Genomic DNA, 18,362 nt, shown 5'->3' on the forward strand with positions numbered 1-18,362 from the left:
GGCTATAATTATGAAACTTTCTTCAACTTGCTACTTACGGAATAGTTATGTGGCCAGTTTTCTTTGGCAGTGAAACTGACTTGAGAAATTCCTGTCCTGCTCACCGTTGCTGCTCTACTTGCAGCTACAATTTGCTGCTCCTGTGCTGATACAGCTCTTTGAGAACTGCTCTGAAGTGCCACCAAAATGGCTAAAACTCTTGCTCCTTCCCAGCTCTGCTGTTTAACTCACTGATGAACCTCTCTTAAAATATGGCCTGCCTTGTGTTGGACTGATACAAAGGAAGGACATGAAAGAAAGTGTGAAATGCTGTAAGTGGCTTTTGCCACTGAAGAGAATGTACTGAACATTTCAGTGAAGGGGAGAAAATGCTGGCATTGCACAGTGCTGTTCTAAGCTTTTATATATGTTAATCTGTGATGGGTTTTAATTTGAGGGGCTCTTTGGAGCCATCCCTTCAAGCAGAGATGCTGACTGGCTTTCGTAACGATAGGCAACACCATGTCATTCTCAAATACTATCAGCATATGTTGTCCCTTTTTTGCTTAATAATGAGACTAAAATAGTACTTGTGACATTTTAATTCTGTTAAATGTGGTTGTCCTCATGGTCATTAGAGCAAAACTTATTTTGACAAAGTTATCAAAAGGGTCACCAGCCTTCCTCTTCATATTTTTAATTACTCCAGAATGTACTCAAGTATTTGTTAGGACAAATAAAACTGGAAGATGACTAATACATCCACACTCATTTTAGATACAGCATGTGAGTAGGGAGTAACAGGAGGAAGGAGGGAGACTTGAGATCTGTGCAGTAGTACAATGAGAGATGTGAAAGACCCAGAGAGCAAACCTAGTCTAAATGATACAGTAAGGTAGAGGTATGGGTACTGCAGATTCAGTATAATGTCTAAGAAGAGTTAAGGCACTTTTCTGCAGTTGACCGAAATTTTTCACTTAATTGTGAACATACTGGTTTTCTGCAGCATATATTTTTCATTTAAAGTGAAAATAAAGTTTGTAGCCTCACTGCCCTTTCTTTCAAAAGATAACTTCTGGTAGTTCTGCCTTTCTTTATGTGAAAATAATATCAAACAGAAAATAGTAGTTGGCTTATTTTCCACAGTTCTATTCAGAACATTGTAATTTTCTCCACCAACTAACTTGACTCATTAATTTCCACTAATATATATAAACTTACTTGCTCTGCTGCTAGTCTGGTTTGTTAGAAGGACTAGCCCCAAATGCAATGGCTGGAAAACAATAGTAGATGTTCAGTATGGAAAGCATATAAATGCAAGCCTTTCACACAGAATCCCTTTGGAGTTGGACAACAGAGGACAAAATTCACAAAGACAACAGTCAGCCATTGGAATAATCTCCCCACAGAAGTTGTGGATTCCCCAACATTGGACATTTAAGATTTTGCTGGGCTGTCTTGTCTAGACCATGCCTTTGCCAATAAAGTTTGGACCAGATGATACTTGAGGTTCCTTTCAACCTGGTATTCTGTAATTCTGGGACTTGTTATGGAGTAGCAAAGGGAGTCTGAGCTCAATATTATTTGTTGTGCAGCACTTGAGGGGGCTTATAGAAAGTGACTACAAGTTAGGGAGGAGGGAATAGAGATCAGGTACATTTCTAAGAAATAGAGCAGTGGTGAGAATTTGGATCTCTCTCAAATAGTCTGGTAGTGGTTGGATACCCTGAAGAGGGCAAGAGTTACATGAGAAGCAGTTTTGATTTCTTGTTGAATGTACATTTAATAAGGAAAAAAAAAAGGAGAAATTTAATGGGTTTGGAGAAATTGTATGCTATAGTTGCAAAAGACAGAATATCTGAAATATTTTGGGCATAAGACAATATTGGCAGTTTTCTGAGAGTCAAAGTATTAATAAATACTGAGGAAGGAAGATGAAAGAGAGTAAAGAAATAGTATTATTAGTTCCTAATAAATATTTAGTAATGATACAGGTAGCAGCAATAGCATCATAGCATGAGAAACATTTTAGCTTTTCCAAATCGCAGAACTTGTTGCTTGCTTTTTCCTTTGGGACCATCACTTCCTTGCTCACAGGAGCCATTGGATCTTCACCTGTGCTCCAAGAATATGATGAAATAATAAATCTCCCTATTTGTGATTCCATCAAGAGGTATTGAATAAAAGGTAGCATTACTTTTTTTTTTTCTGGTGTTTCATCATATGGCAGAGTGTAGTCTCTCATGAAAGATTAAATTGCAGATGCTGCTGACATCTGTTACTGTTTGGGAGGTTGTTGTTTGTTTGTATATTTGGAGGAGGGTTATCTGAATCAGGATTACTTGTCAGGTGCAGCAGCACCAAGTTTGCAGTATCCTTTGATAAGAGACAATCTGGAACCACAAAGTAAAACAATGCTTCATTTTTATAGATGTCTGTTCTTACTGGTGTGGTTTTGTGGTCTAAAAACAGCTTAATTGTCACAGCATTGGATAATTTAGAACTGAACATAGAGGACTGCTATGTGAAGTACTAAAATACTATGCTTAGAATTAGACATTGTTGCTGTTTAAAAAGTACTTACAGCTAATAATTCTTCTCAAGTACCTCTTCAGTGCTGAAAGTATTTAGGAAAGGACAGCAAAATTAGAACAATTTTGAAAAGATGTCCTCCATGCAGATATAAATCTGGTCCTTCAAGTTCTTACCATTTAAGAAGCCAAAATTGTGGTTGTAACAGTAGCCTCATTTGTATAGCTTCTTTATACTGAAGTATGTGTCTACTGTATGGATGGATGGAATTCACTTAATAACTGAAGGAAAATCTCTGAAGAAGGGGAAAAGGAAATTTTCTTCCCCATACTTTTTGATTTTTCAGGTTTGACAAAGGGAGGAGAATAACAGCTTTGTTACAACAGATATAATTATATTCTATGGAAGACTAGTTTATTGACTTTTTATATTGTATTTTGACAAATATGGTGTTGGTGAGTGATACATTTGATTTGAAGTTAGAAAAATGGGAAGAAATTATGGTTAATGTGTCAACAGTTACAGCTTGAACCATTAATGTATCTAATTTAAAATTCCGTAATGTACACTAATATTCTATAGAGTTATGGGAGATGCCACAAGGAATTGGAGGTCAGTTTACCTTTTTGTCAAGTGAAATGCATGAACGAGTGGAAATAATAGCCAGTTATTGCTCCATTTACATCTTAGTCATTGTTTTTACCAAAACAACTTAAAAGCCCATTTCAAGGGGTCTTTTAATATGCTGTGGTTTGTTATTCAGGTATACTTGTTTTATTGATTTACAGAAAAGGAAATAAAGTATGTTTGAAAAATTTATATGCTTGCAGAATTATTTTTTTTTTTCTGAATCTCAGAGTATATGGATGGTACTACTATTTGGAACAGCAGTAATTTTCATTAGGAGATAACGGTACATATGTAACCTCTCTGTAAATAGACCATAAATCACTGGTTGTCTAGTGATAGTGGCCAGGTAGTTATATTTTGTAGTTTAGTTGTCTGGTTACGGGTAGAAAAAAATCAGACATTTTTGCTCAAAGTTGAATTTTAAAAAATATTTCATTAGTGGGTAAGGGGTCTGCTTTCCTTGCTGGCACTTGCTGACACTAGTAGGGCACCATTAATTTTTTTTCATCTCAGTGAATTTTAAAAGCATTTTTAATAAATAATTTTCATTTTAAGAATCAGATGTTCTGGTATTCTGTTAGACAATATAAGTCCAATGTTGTCATCAATTCAGGTTGCATGATGCAGTATTATTGGCAGTTTATTAAGAGTAGTTCAGGAACACATGATTTTATGGCTATCGTAACACTTGATTCAGTGCTTCTATTTTAATACATGTAGCAACATAAAAAAATGTGACTGTCTTCTTTATTGAAGAGTATTTTCTGCTCTTTCCATTAAGCAATTTTAATCACAAGCACAATTAGTATTCTCACTAAAAGACTTTTGATTTGGGATGTATATTTCCTGCTGATAGGTATTTATACACAATATGTCTGTCTCTTTCTGGTTTTTGTCTTCTAAAATCTAGTATCAAAATTAGCACAGGCTCCCTAGATTGTCATTCTTACTGAACTTTACCCCTCAGATCCTGCACCTATTAAGGTAATGAGGAAGACATTTCAATTTAAAAAAAAAAAAAAAAAAGGGCAGGTGGACAGGTACATCTTTTTGAAACAAGATATCATGGGGTGCTGTTCAACTCTGTATTTCAAGAAGATATCTTAATTTCATGTTTCAGGATAATAGCAGTGTTTTAAATAGTAAACAGTGTTGTGTATTTCAGATTTAAAACTTCACATTTTAGTATTTTTAACCAGTAGATAGTAATTAAAACTTGCTTTGCTTAAAGTAAAGATTGCATTATTTCACTGTGGTTTTCAGTATCTTACTTTGCCTGGTAAGTATAGGATTATTCAAACCCCTTAAAGAGTTGTTGGTTTTGCTGCACCTTCTTGCTATCACATTTGTTGTATTATGGGTTGGATAAATTTTTAGTGATAGTGAAGGATGGAAATGCAGCTTCCCTTTTCTTGCTAAATAAAACAAAAAATCTACCAAAACTCAAAAGAATAAAATTATTTTTGTATATAGAGTGTACCTGAATAGCATTCAGTTCAGATTTGTACATGGGTGTTCCTGAGAGGAAGCAAAGACACAGGAAGAATGCCCAAGATAAAGTTTCAGCAAGCAGTGGAACATGGACTTTGAAAAATATTGAAAAGTATTTTTTTGGCTGAGCACAGCTAAAGAAGCTCTACTATTGTATTCTTAGGTTAATTTCTTTTTTATAGAGTTAGGCTTTTACACATTCTTTGTAAATACCCAAGACTGAATCAAGATAATCTGCAGAGAGCATCACCTAACATATTTCTCTTCAGATGGTGAGTGGATGATGGAAATAGGTAGCCAGCTCAGGTCAGGTGGATAGAAGTGTGCTTTTTGTGTTTGTTTTTTTCTGGACTGCCTTAGAGCTGTAATGTGTACTGCCCTGGAGATTATTTTGCTGTACTACCTAGTCATATTTCTTTGCTTTTGATTTATGATTTACTATTTATATCAACAAGCTAAAACATTAATTTTCAACTGGTGTATCAGTTTCCTTTCTTAAGGAGTTAAATACTAGTATATTTTCTCTTTAGAAACTGCTTTTCAGAGTTTGTGATCACATGCCATCAGATACAGTGGAGCAGGGGTGGGGTTTTTTTGCACAAAACCAGTGCTTTCTTGCTGCTGAGTAAGTCTGCAATTCTTACAGAGATGTGTAAGTTTTTAAAAAATTCTGGTGCAACTTTTCCACTTCTGTCAGACCTGTAGTATTCATGAAGAAAGTTTAAGCATAAAAATGAACTATTATGGTCATAGAGCTCTGATAAAAATTGTAAGTTTCCTTGCTTAGGCAAATTAAAAGTGCTATAATGGGAGAAGGCATATATTAAGCAATTGAACTTGTTTCTCTTATTCCTGTATATTTTTACTATTCTTCTTGAACTTCTTTGAGTAATTATCATACACCCACACCTCCTTTTTTGTTGCATCTTTTTTTCAAGCTGTCTTTCTTTTATGTCTTCATTATGTTTTTGTTCAAATTGGAATTTATACAGTAACACACATAATTTCAAACTATTTTCTATGGAAAGTTCTATTTGAAAGTTATTTGATATTTTAGCACTACAATGGATAGAGAATAAAATAAAACCAGTTTTCTCCCCACTTACAGTCTTTCTGTTCTAGTCACTGTGGAACAAAAAATGATTCTTCAATGCAGTATTGGATCAACTATTTCCATTGTATTATAAAGTGAAATGTTCAAGTAGCCTTGAAATCTTAGGAATTTTGACATTGCAGAGTTTTTAAGCTGGAATGCTGCAACTTTTGCTTTATTCCTGTGTTTGTTATGAGTTAGGGAAGTGTAACGTGTATATGTAACTGTAGATGTATTGCGTATCATTCAGCTAAATGAGTTAAAGTAAATGTAAGAATTAGGAAGAAATCTGAAAAGAAGGCAAGGAGAGCAATAGAACTGTTAGTCATTAGAAGTATGAAAGGAACCTGGTATTTTCAAAATTTGCCATTCTTCTGTTTGAAAACTTTGTTGAGAGAGACGCTTTCATAGCTGATCTGAAGGATGTTTATGGGAGGGTCTGCTGATGAACCATCTCTTAATCTAGATGATGCCACAAGATGATACTTGGATTTTCATTTGAATTTTCAAAACAAGAAAGGAGTAAAGAAAAAATAATGTTAAAAAAAGCACTTAAAAGGCAGGAAACGCAGAATTAAAACTACCCAGGCAACTGTATTTTAGCTCCCTTGCACCTATATTGTAAGAGAGAAAATTGCATAATCATATGCTCCTTTCTTCCCCCCACCTTTAAATGCTCTTGCTACTTTCAGTGCACATTGAGCAGTACTCATTAAGCAAGTTGGTTTTTTGTTTCCTTTATTATTTTCAGCGTATGTCTGTCTGCCTTATTTACTGCACACTGTTCTTGGGAGCTTTTTACAAAATAATTATCTTAGTATACAGCTGTTTTGCAAACATTGAGTTTACCTTTAAAACATCCTGCTAAATGAGGTTGGTTTTTTATTCCTATTTTACAAGTAGGGAGCTAAGGCACAGAGAGATGAAGGCAAATGTTGTCCTTTATTTAGGGAACCCTGTTTGTTGTAATAAAGACTTTATTTCTTGAGGTAAATAATATATTAAATCCTCTGAAGTATTATGGTGCTGTTTATATAGATTTCTGTGGCAGTTACAGTTCTTTCTTCTTCTTTGGGAAATAGGCACACAAATACTGTTTGGTCATCATGTGGGATAGAAAAGCAAGAGTACATGCAGCTGAAAATAGTATGGTTTAAAGAACTTGTCACAGTGCAGGGATAGTGTCCACTCCTCAAGGATGGCATTCAGTGGCCCTGCATTGTCAGTGTGCCCTCCTGCTTCCCAGAGTTGTGTAAATCTTTCCACCCTACACAGAGGAGCCCTACAGAAACATTTTCTTCACTGCCTAATCCTGAATGACTGCCAGGGCAGTTCAGGACATTGTACTGCAGGAGGTATCAGCAAATGTAAAAGGGGACTGTCTTGAGGTTACTAAAATGATGCTAATTCAGACCTTGTTTGTTTGTTTGTGAAAACAAAACCAAATATATAAATGTTTTTAAAACATAGTTTTCTGTTTGAAATATATGACACGGACAAGTACTTGTTTATACAGTTTGATTTGTAAATGTATTCCTATAAAAAGCAGTAGCTTCTGCTACTAAGCTTATTATCTTTATTAATAAATATTCATAATTAGTATGACAACAGTTGATAGTGGATTAGTTCACTTTATACAATGTCAGTTGAATTTCTCCTTGTTTCTTGAACATACAAAAAAGCTAAATACAATAACTTTTTCAGTGGTGAAGTTTGTAGCTTGTATGTTTTATGCTCAAATTGGAGGAATTTATTGAAAAATTTGAAAATACATGAATTTGTCTAGATACTACTTCGAGTTTAATAAAGAAGACTTGGAATTGTGAGTAGGGAATAGTAATGGTGGTAAGCTTTTGCATGCCAGAACTGTAAAGAAGTTCTTTTGCTAAACTCGGAAGTTTGCTCAAAAATCCCATTGAAAAGCTCACCCATCTGTGTTTTGTAAAGATAACAGAAACGTGCCAGGTTATGGTATTGCAGTATGAAAATTGTTTGCAGATATGATTTCGCTTTTATCCGAGGTCAAACCACAGTATTTGTTGACCTTCCTACTTAGGCTTGATGCACTGAAAATCTGGGCTGTTAAACTTGGGAGTCATATGATTGTCTAAATCCTTACTTCTCAGTCGCGATGTTCCAGAAAAACAAGGCAGAGGCAACGCAATCAGGCTTAGCAGTCCTGTTGCTTTTAACCATTTCTGAATGTCTGTTAGTGAACAGCTTTTAGGAAAATTACAAGCTTTTAAAAATTAGTTGGTGCTATTAAGCACCTTTCATCTCAGAACTGGCAATTAACTGCAAATATTTATTGAACAATTAAGTTTTTAGAAGATTTAGACAAGCAGTAATACAGTGACTTCTTATAATTACTGCAGGCTTATAGTAACACTTCTAGTAACTTAAAATAACATGTATCTTCATTTTTTGCCAGTCATGCATTTAAATTGGCAAGTCTGTTACAGAGAGAAAACTGTATCCTATTTTATAGCAATTAGTATATCAATTTACTTCACGTTCTCAAAGTGCTTATTAATTTTAGCTCAAAATAGATCAAATGTACCACATGTGACTGCTGTATCATAATACTACTTATCTATTTTTAAATCCAAATGGACTCTGGGAAAGTACTTTGCAGACTTTTGGCTTCTATCGCAGAGCAAGTTTTCTTTGTGTTTCTGAGAAAAATGCCTCCTAATGGGGTTGTGTATTATCAATTTGTCTCTCTGGCCATGTTTTAAGACTTTAATGTTTATTAATTAAAAGAACTGGAATAAAAGGTGAGTTGTGTAAATCTCTGCTCACAATGAGCAAAGCTGGAGAGTCTCCATCTTCTTTGTTTCAGTCCTGAAAATATTCTGATACTGCAAAGGAAAATGAGATGTTTGCTGTAAGTCATGAGCTTAGAGTTGTGTTAGGGTATTTTGTTTTGTAAATGCTTTCTCTGTGACTTACATTCAACACCAAAGAAATAATTGCCGTTTCCCTCTGTGTATGCTATAAGCTTTTCAAAACATACTAAATGTCTCTTATTAAAAATGCATTGATTAGTGGAAAGCAAACAGTCTTCACTTTTCTTACTCTGTAATCATGGAGTTATAGCTCAAAGATTATGTATAAGTTGATATTTCTTTCGTAATGATCAATTGGGGTCTGTGTTTCTCCTCCACATACAGTCCAGCTTAAATGTTAGGACTTCTACTGGACTCTCACCTCATCATATTATCATAGTAATGAAAGTTAATAAAGTGAGAGAGAATATCTAAGGCAGTGAAGAATTTTAGTGTTTTCTAGGTTGAAGACAGCTGTAAAACAAGGCAGATAAATCTTAAGGAGAGCAGATGAAATGTTATTCAGCTGTTTCCACTGTTGCATCTGAGTATGCAGTTGCGTTGTACACTAATTGTAGTTTGGCTTTTGAGCTTAAATCTGTCTAATCGCCATTTGCAGTAATTCAGACTGAGAGTTAAAAAGACAGAAATACCAATGACAAGCAACGCTACAGAGATTACATCAATATTTAACAAAACATGATAAAGCAACATTAATTAACTTTGCAATCTGAACTGCATTGTAATTTGGGATCCAAAGGAGTACCTTCAGGTGACAAACACTGACAAACACAATCCAGAATAGACTGGTCAGCCTATAAGCCATACAGCAGTAGTGCTGTGTGGGTTTTCTGAAGTCACTGCATGCTACAGTCTTTTCTCTAGCTGAAGAAATAGCATCCTAATTTGGAATTTCATATAAAGAAAGCAACATGTTAGTGATGCTGCAGCCGTATGTTTTTAAAATTTACACATCTCAATCAACATCAGATACAAATTAAGGAATATAGAAAAGCAGATTTAACAAAACTAGTGTGTGAGGCATGCCCAAAATGTATCTGTAGTCTGGTATTGATATCCTGTGTCAGCTATTGCTAAGTCAGAAGTTGGTAAAAATCATTGAAGAATATTAAAGAAGCGGGTGTTTCATCTTTCGTTTATACATAGCTGGCATTCAATAACTAAATTCAGTTTTCATTTCAGTTTGAGAACTGAAATGGAAATAGTTCAGATAATGAGTTTGTGTTGAATAAGCTTTTTGCCTTTGACCTTCTAAAATTAAAGTCTAAAACAGAATTAAGGTGAAATTGAATTAGACATGGAGTGTTGTCCTTTAAGTTTAAATGGCTGAAAAATCAGGGCACTAAAGGGTTAGTTTTTTTTCTTCTGCTCTATGAACAGTTGTAGGGCAGGCCTCATTTTGTCTAGAAAAAAATTGCCTGTGCTCTTGGGGACTTGCATGTCTCCTTTTTTGACTGAATCTGGTTTTCTTTAATGAGGCCATAGTTGGCACCTGATTTATTTTTTTTTTAATTATTTTTAAAAAAACAACAAAAAAAACATGAGAGGATAAAACTGTTGTAGTTATTTGGGAAAATACTGGTCAAGGTGACTTTTCTTGCTATGTACTGTACACTCAAACTTGGGTTTGGCCTCCACTCATAGCAGTTGTTTCAGATGTAGAGCCCTCATCCTGTCCTTCCTTAGATACTTGTTTCAGTTTTACCTCTGTACTGTGTCAGCTCCATAATTCAGTCTTGCATCAGGACTCAATTCCTTGCCTGTTAGCCCTTCCTCTGCTTTTTTTCTTTTTTTTTTTTTTTCCTTCCAGTTTGTTGCATCATGTTCATTTTTGACTGAGTGTCAGGGACATTCTGGTGAATTCTAATATTGTATGTTCCCTGTGTTTGCATCATAGTTTTTCCTGAAGTGGACACATAATGACAGAGAATAGGGAAGCATTCTTAATTTTAAGTTGTGTGTTAACAGCTCACTAATTATTTGTAAGCAAAAAGCACCGAAGTCTTATTTTTAAGTTAAACAAAAAGCAGTCAATTTTTTTTGGAATTGTTTCCATATTTAAACCTTACTTTTATATTACATTTCAGGCTACTAATTGCTTTTAGACTACACTTATGAATTAATGAAAACAGATGTATGATGAGAAATTTTAGCATACTGAGCAGTCAGGCTGAACAGAAAAATACTTGAATGTATAATATGTGGGACAAAATTATATCAAATGACTATTAGATTGCAAAACTGAGGGTGCAAAAGGATGCTTTGAGGAAAGGCAGAGAGAACATCTGAGGTTGGCCTCACTGCACACTGTACAGGATGTGAGTGTGCAGCCTCCTGTTTTCCAAATGGCTGTGTCCCAGTTGCATGTCTGTATGCTTGTATCTCTGGGTGTGAATTCACTCCCTTAAGAGAGTGAAACAAATAATTTCAAAAAAACCTGCCCAGATGAGATGGAGGGGGAAAGAGATTCTGGATTTCAAACCCACTGTGTAACCTATATTCATATCGTGGTGCTCATGTGAGATGTTCAGAAATAAAATATCTACCAAGAAACCTGGGCTACATTTGTCTTTGTAGATAAGAAGATTTAAAGGTTCATGCTGAGTTTGTTACCCTGCTATTTTCATATATATTCTAGGTGACTGCCAGCATTTTCTTAAGAGAATTGTTAGACAGGGTTTTGTTTGGGGTTCTACTGAAAGTATGCTTTTCTTTTCTGTTCCTTGAGCTGATTGATTTAAGTAGAACAAAATTTGTACCCGGGATATCAGCTTTTATTTTATTTTCCTTTTTTTCTTAGGATCAGTATATACATGGCCATTTTGCCTTAGAGAAAGAAGAGAAACTGTGTTTCAACATGAATGGCTATGAGGCTGCAAGTTTTCTAGCAAAGCGTAAAGCTTTGATCCTCTAGCTGAAGTTGTTGTAATTAAGGAGTAAGAGAAACTGATTATAGGTTAGATTTATAAATCTTCTCTGTGTAGGCAGGGTAGACTGTTAGGAAAGGAGCTCAGTAAGCTATATCCAAGGCAAGTGCATGTGAAGCAAATGTAAGGGAAAGCCAAAAGAAATGTGTTATGCTGTATTTGCTTTGGAACAATTTCCCAAGTCTGCTTAATTGATTCTGTGAAATAACCAATTGATTAACTATATACACTTTTAAATGCCACAGTCTTGGTGTAGGGTGGTGATGAACATGAGCGAAGTGCTTTTCAGGTCTGTTCTTGAATCTGAATTAGTGGTGTAGCTTTTCAATTGCAAGAGTAGAGTATACTGCTCTGTTCCTAGAGTTCATGAGTTGGATTATCCTACACAAAACAAGGAGATAAGATACCTTTGGAGCTGGTATATTTTTACTGGTTTTGGAATCCTTTTCTGTGTAAGGGCTTGGTGCTGCACACAGACTAGTCCTATTGCTGATGGACGTGATTTAGAGTTACTGAAGCAGTCATCATTAATGGATTATGGATTACTATGGTATTTAATCTGCTCTTCATTAGTTCATGAACAGAGGTCTTAAGGAACATATACCTGAAGATAATCAAGGAGGGTACAGAGATGTAGTTAATTCAGTGATTGTTACAGGTCGATCTCCAGAAAGAAGAAAAAGTGAGCGGGTTGTAGACTGTTGACAGAATTCAGATGAGTGATGAATCTTCCAGTGTTGTTTTTGTTTTAACTAAGAGCAGTACAATTTCAGTTAGTTCAATTTGCCTTATTTGGCTAATAAATCAGTTTGTGATTTCTACTGAAAGCATTGTCTTTACAGAGGCAAAGGAATGGAAACATCAGAACAGGTTACCTAATAATACATAAACAGTCCTTTTCACTTCAGATAGATATTCACTTAGGCTTTAATTTCTACATAATTTAGGTATTGAGTTATTTCTAAAATATAAGAAAGGTGAGGAGGGGGCTCAGTAATTGCAATTACTAAGTTCATTATTTTTATATTTAACTTAAATGGGATGCCATGCGTTTCGTTCCACCACCACCCCTCAAGTATGGAGACAGGTGGATCTTATAGTGGTAATAAGTTTTAAAATTTTCCAAATGTGTTGCAACTGGTACCACATTTTGGCAGTTTTCTTGGGTAGAGTTTCACTTCAGAGGAATTGGAAGAAAACCAGAATCATCCCACGTGCCATGTGACTCCCAGAAATAACAACTTAGTATTGAGGTTGTTAGGAAAAGTTATGAGCATCTGAGAGCAGCTCGAAGTGAAACATGTTTATTCTTCCTGGAGGAAGAAAAGGAGCCTCTGGCTAGTTACGAAATTTTAGGCATATTTTTCAAAGTGGCTCAAGTAAATAAAGATAATAAATTCAAGAGAGAATTTGTCTTCCAGCTCTGCCACGTTGGAAGGATTTTTGCTTCCCAAAATTAGAAGGGCCTGCACGATGCTGTCATAAGGCAGACTTTACCTATTCCAAATAGGAATATTCAAAACTTTTTTTTTTTTAGTAGTAATCATTAACAGAATATCCATATCACTGCAAGATTAAGGAAAACATGCCCAGTTATTTGCAGGAATTCCCCTAAATGGTAAAGGTGTCTGTAGGCAAATTCTCTTGTTTTCCCTGTGTACAGTCAGTGCTGGAGCTGAGCGGTGAAGCTGTCAGTTATTTTACATGTGCACATTACAGTGACTCCGGACTTTTTGGCAGAGATCTCATTTAAAGATGAAAATATTTGGACATTTCTAGTTTGTCACAGTTCTCAAATTCTGACCTGTGTAGGTTTCCTGTCTGCAGTTCAAGGGGAGAGGGTTTCCTTTACAAGAGTTCTGCTCATCAGGACAAATCAAAAGTGGAACTAGTGGGATATCTTACATGAAAAGAAGCCTGTCTTTGAACAGTTGCTTGGTTTTGATGGCTTGTTTTTATATATATAGTCATCAAACAATTTATAGTTAATCTGTGAAAGGTCAGAAGAAGACTCTGAAAGCTGTTTTGCTGGGAATTGTTATCTCCTGAGTCTAGGACAGCCATTTCTTGTCAGGTAGATCTCTGTTTTTGAGACTAAGGTCAGAATGGAGTCAAAGGTGTATGTATGTTGAGGTGACTTACATTGTCATGAACATTTCATTTCTGTAAATACCAGAAATAAAAGCCAGTGGAAAGAAGATTTGAGAGTGAGTTTTAATAGTTGGTATTACTCAGTATCAAATGCATTTGATCTGTGATGCAAATGTTTCTTTACATCTTAAAGTGCTCCTTAGCTCAGCAGGCAAAGGGAGAGATCACTGCCTGGTCAGATTTTGCTTGGGTGCACGTTGGGGAAATTTCTTGGGTAACGTTAGTGTAGAAGAGTCTTACAATATTGTTGTTGAGGACAACATGGGGTTGAGTGTCAGTGCTTTTGGGACATTTCACAGCATGAAATACAGTCATTTTCAGGATGCATTTTTAATTATTGTTTGCTCCTATTTATCTTTAAAGCAAATTAAGGATAAATATAATTACAACTAATGAGTGGTAGTGTTTCTAATTAAAAAATAACTTCAGGAATATTTGCTGTTGATTTACCTGTCAGTTCACATTTACTAAAATAAATATTTTTAAATTAATTTAAATATTATTGAATGGTGGAAAGGTGTGTTCTTTGTGCAGTCTAATACAGTGAGCTATAATAGAGCTGACTAGTATAATGAAAACCTGCTTCTTAGAAATAAAATATTTTTCAACAAAATGCAGAATCATCAGACTTATTGGAATAAAGATGTTATGTGTTATCAAGCACTGATTTTGCACTAAAAGTAAGCAAAATCTGCATGTTCATCACAGCTTGTAACTTGTTCCCTGTAAGCTGGTAAAGGACATCACTGGTTTCTTTTGATCTTATTTTAAAAAATAATAAAATCTTTGATCATTTTGCCTTGAGAATGAAAATGCAATTGCAAGGTTGTGGCTGCTTGAGGATACAGTGTTCTATCTCTGCTGTCATTCATACTGCATGCTGAGCTGACATGCCATGTGAATGGTTTGATTTTGTTCAGAGAACTACAACTAATGGTGTATTTTATCCATAAAGAAATTCCCATAGCAGTTTTTAGATTTTTGTTGTTATGGCCTTTACTGTAAAGTAACACTTGGGAATGCCAAAAGATACTCTGAACTGAGATGTCAAGTGCCCCTTTGCTTACTGGTAGCTGGAAAACACATTTTTTAAATAGTAAAATGGAAATGTTTAATTTTAAATATTGTTTAAACTTGGTAAATTATTTCTGTTATATCTAAACGTACATATGATTTAAGAATATATCCAGGCTTCTACTAAATACATTCACCTTACATGAAACAAACTGAATAGAAATTATAATTTATAAATGAAAACCCATCATATGGGGAAAAAAGAAATAAATCTGTGCACTTTGCTGCTAACTCACTAAAAAAGTAGCCAGTAATTAAAGTTGCTGTGTGAATTACTTCCCCTCTAAAAAATCTGAGATATTTAGTTGTGTTTATACAACACATTACAGATGAATGACTGAGTACTTTTGAAACTTACTGCTCAGTATTACAGTTTTCATACCTCACACTTTGTTTTGTCTTAAATCAGCAGATGACTTGTGTTAGTCCATTGAAGTGCAGACTAACAGGAATTCTGTAAACCTAGTGTAATTAACTTCAGTATAGAGTGAAGAGTCCTGTTGTCTGTGCTTCTGATGCCTCTATTAATGCAAGTTCCTGTAACTGGGATACTGCTTACTTAGCACAGTTGTGTATTAGGAGCATTTAACAGACTTTGAAATATCCTCTTACACATTCTACAGCTTCTTGCCTTAAGGCCAGCAGCACTCCTTCTACTTTTCAGGGATTTCATGCCAGTTTCGCACTCTTGCCGCTGTGAGGAATAGTTCTAGGTCTTTACTAGTTCATTTTTCCCCTGTTTTGTGGAATATCTGAAGCTGAGCAGTCTGGTAGGAGTGGAGGGACCAGGGCACTCTGGGACAGTCTGTAGTTTCACGCTAAGGTGCGGGAGTACAGGATCTGTTCCTGGTACAGGTAGAGGTGTGCACATCTCCACATCATATGACTGCATGCTTTGCACTTTAGACCACACTCTGTTAAAGTAACTACTGTATCCTGATTTGTACCCTGTACTCTTTCATTCTGTGAAGCACAGTCTCTTCTGATTAAATAAATTTGAGTTTGCTTTCTTTCTTATTTGGATATTTACCCAATCAAACCTAAATGTCAAATGATTGGGGAACGCTCCAATTTTGTAGGAAAACAAATGTATTAATTTAAAATATTTAGCTCAAAGTGGAGTCAGTTGTTGTTGTTTTGTTTTTCTCTGGGGAATGTGCTGGTGATTTAAAATGCAAACAGGCTTCTTGGAAGAGATACTAAAATTATTCTAGTTACTCTACTATTTGTATCGTTCTGGTCATTTACTGTACAATACAGAATCTGATAGTAGAGTGTAGCTATTACTACAGTTGAAGTTTTTTATCTACAGTATTTCAGTTTTGGTGAGCATTTCACTACTGTCCCCTCTCTCGCTTCCTCCCATTATCCTGTATCAATAATTAGCGCTAAGCGTGACCCCATATATCTCAATTTTAATTACCATTTGTTGTGTGAGGCACAAATGACTGAGGACACACAATGCTTATTTTGTCCTGAGCAGTAGTTTTCAAACATTAATGTGCCTCCTATGGGGCAGTTCCTTAATATAAGTTGCTGAATTGAAGAAGGTTAGGCTGAACCTGCAGATTCTAGAAAAAGGAAAGCTCATCAGCCTGAAGTTTTTGGTGGCCAAGATCCGCTTCACAGCAGCTGCTTACCTGCAGGAGCCTTTTCTGTTTTGAGATCAGCCAGAATTCAAGCAGGTAGCTCCTCCTTCAAATCAGTCAGACATGAAGCAAAATTTACAAGTTTTTAGTGTATAATTCAGAAACTTCATCTTAGGTATTTTGATGGATAACCCATTAATGCTCATTATTGATCAACTATTATATTTTGTTGTAAACTAAGTGGACCAAAACATTTGTCTGTTGATAGTCTTTTCAGAGAGACAGAGTTAATAAGGTCGTATGCTAAATTTCTTCAAAATTTAACATTTTTTATTTTAAATAAGTCAATACTTTTACCTGTTTTTAATAGACCTCACTTGTCCAAAAGCCAAAGCATCTTAGTCTTGGCAGACAATTGTTTTAAGCAAGTATAACAAAAACACACAGGTCTTAGGGTACTTTCTTTTTTTACTGAGAAGTTAGATGGTTTTTACAAATCCTCTGCTTGTATGTCAGACTATCTTTAATAGTGCTGTGAAGTAACTATAGAGGGTCTTTTGCATATCTTATGTTCTGGAAGGGCATTGACCAAACAGATTTCTACCAGTACTCTCAGAAGATTTTGTGTACTTACGTGGAAGCAACAGTTTCAAAGATGGATCTTTGCTAAACTTTTATTATGAAGCTGTTGTGTAATCTTTATTCACATTCTGAACACCTCTGCCTTGCAGTGTGACAGTCCATGTACCAGTGAGCACATCATCTTGAAGGAAGCTGTAAGAAAAGCAAGGAGGGGGGAGCCTTATTAGAAAGGAGAGGAATTCCTTTCCCTGGCAATCTGGACAGCTTTGTGCTTGTAATGAAAAATTCTCTGTCCCCTTCTTCTCAGCACTGGTTTTGGGACCTGACAGCAAGCTGTTTTGACTGCAAAGTAACCAGATAAAGTGTTGATAGAAATGAGGAAACTTGATCTGCTGGCATGGTATGTGTATGTAGAAAATCACATCATCTTTGATAATGAGTTTGTCAAATTTTCACAAGAAACTGATGGGAAGAGTAAGAGCTTTTAGCTTACATATTAAAAACAAGATGCTGAATTAGACCTTTTTTTTTTTTTTCTTTTTACTAAGTTCTTAGTTATTTTTTAATTTGTTTTGTATCATCATGAATTAAAAAAAAAAATTATGCTGTTGGACCACGCAAGCCTTAATTTATGCTTCCTGATGAGACATGAAGTTATTAGATGTCTGCTGCAATTAAGCTTGTGTACAGTAGATGCCAGTAGAGGTCTACTAAGAGAAAATAAAATATGACCAGCATTTCCATAGCAACAACTTCCTCTTGGCAGTCCTATTTATAGAAGTGCTGCAGTCCCAGCCTTAGTACTGCTCTCAGAGGGGCTCTCTAGTAAGGGTTAACCTTTTTTTAAAAAATACACACACAGGTGCACTGACTGCATGGGTTTACTTTCTCATGTTTTATTCATTAGTGAAGTTACTGGTTGTGTTTCTTTTATTTATATCCAATTTGAAAAATCTTTGTTTCAAAATGGAAATCCATTACTGCTCTTCCTTCAGTGTGTTTAAAAAGAAGTGCAAGCTAGTGGCATAGTGCTGGATGTATGGTGAAAATCAAAATACACTTGCATTTTCAGGAAGCCTTTATCTGTCTCTATTTCTATCCATAATTCTTTCTGAAATATGCATGCCTGGCAAGACTCAAAATGGATTCTGTTTAATTACATAATTTCTGACAAAAATGTTCTTCTGGTTTTTTATTTATAAAATGTCTATCTGTGTACTTTGTTTTACATCCTTTTCTCTTAAGTTTTATATAACAGCTAGAAAAATAGAATACATTTCCTCAGGCTTATAGCAAAAAACATTCTAGGTTCTTTAGTATGTATTATTTAACAAATTTTAGAGTTATCAAATGCTTGCAAGTTTTTGTAATTTCTAATTAAAAATTAGATAATTATATTATTCTCTTTTTCCGAAGTGTGTTGGCTGCATCTTTTGATTTTAAATGTTTTATTGGTCAATAACAG

The sequence above is a fragment of the Chaetura pelagica genome, unplaced genomic scaffold, assembly GCF_000747805.2.
Source record: "Chaetura pelagica isolate M959 unplaced genomic scaffold, ChaPel_1.0 scaffold69, whole genome shotgun sequence".
In the NCBI taxonomy this organism is placed as follows: domain Eukaryota; kingdom Metazoa; phylum Chordata; class Aves; order Apodiformes; family Apodidae; genus Chaetura; species Chaetura pelagica.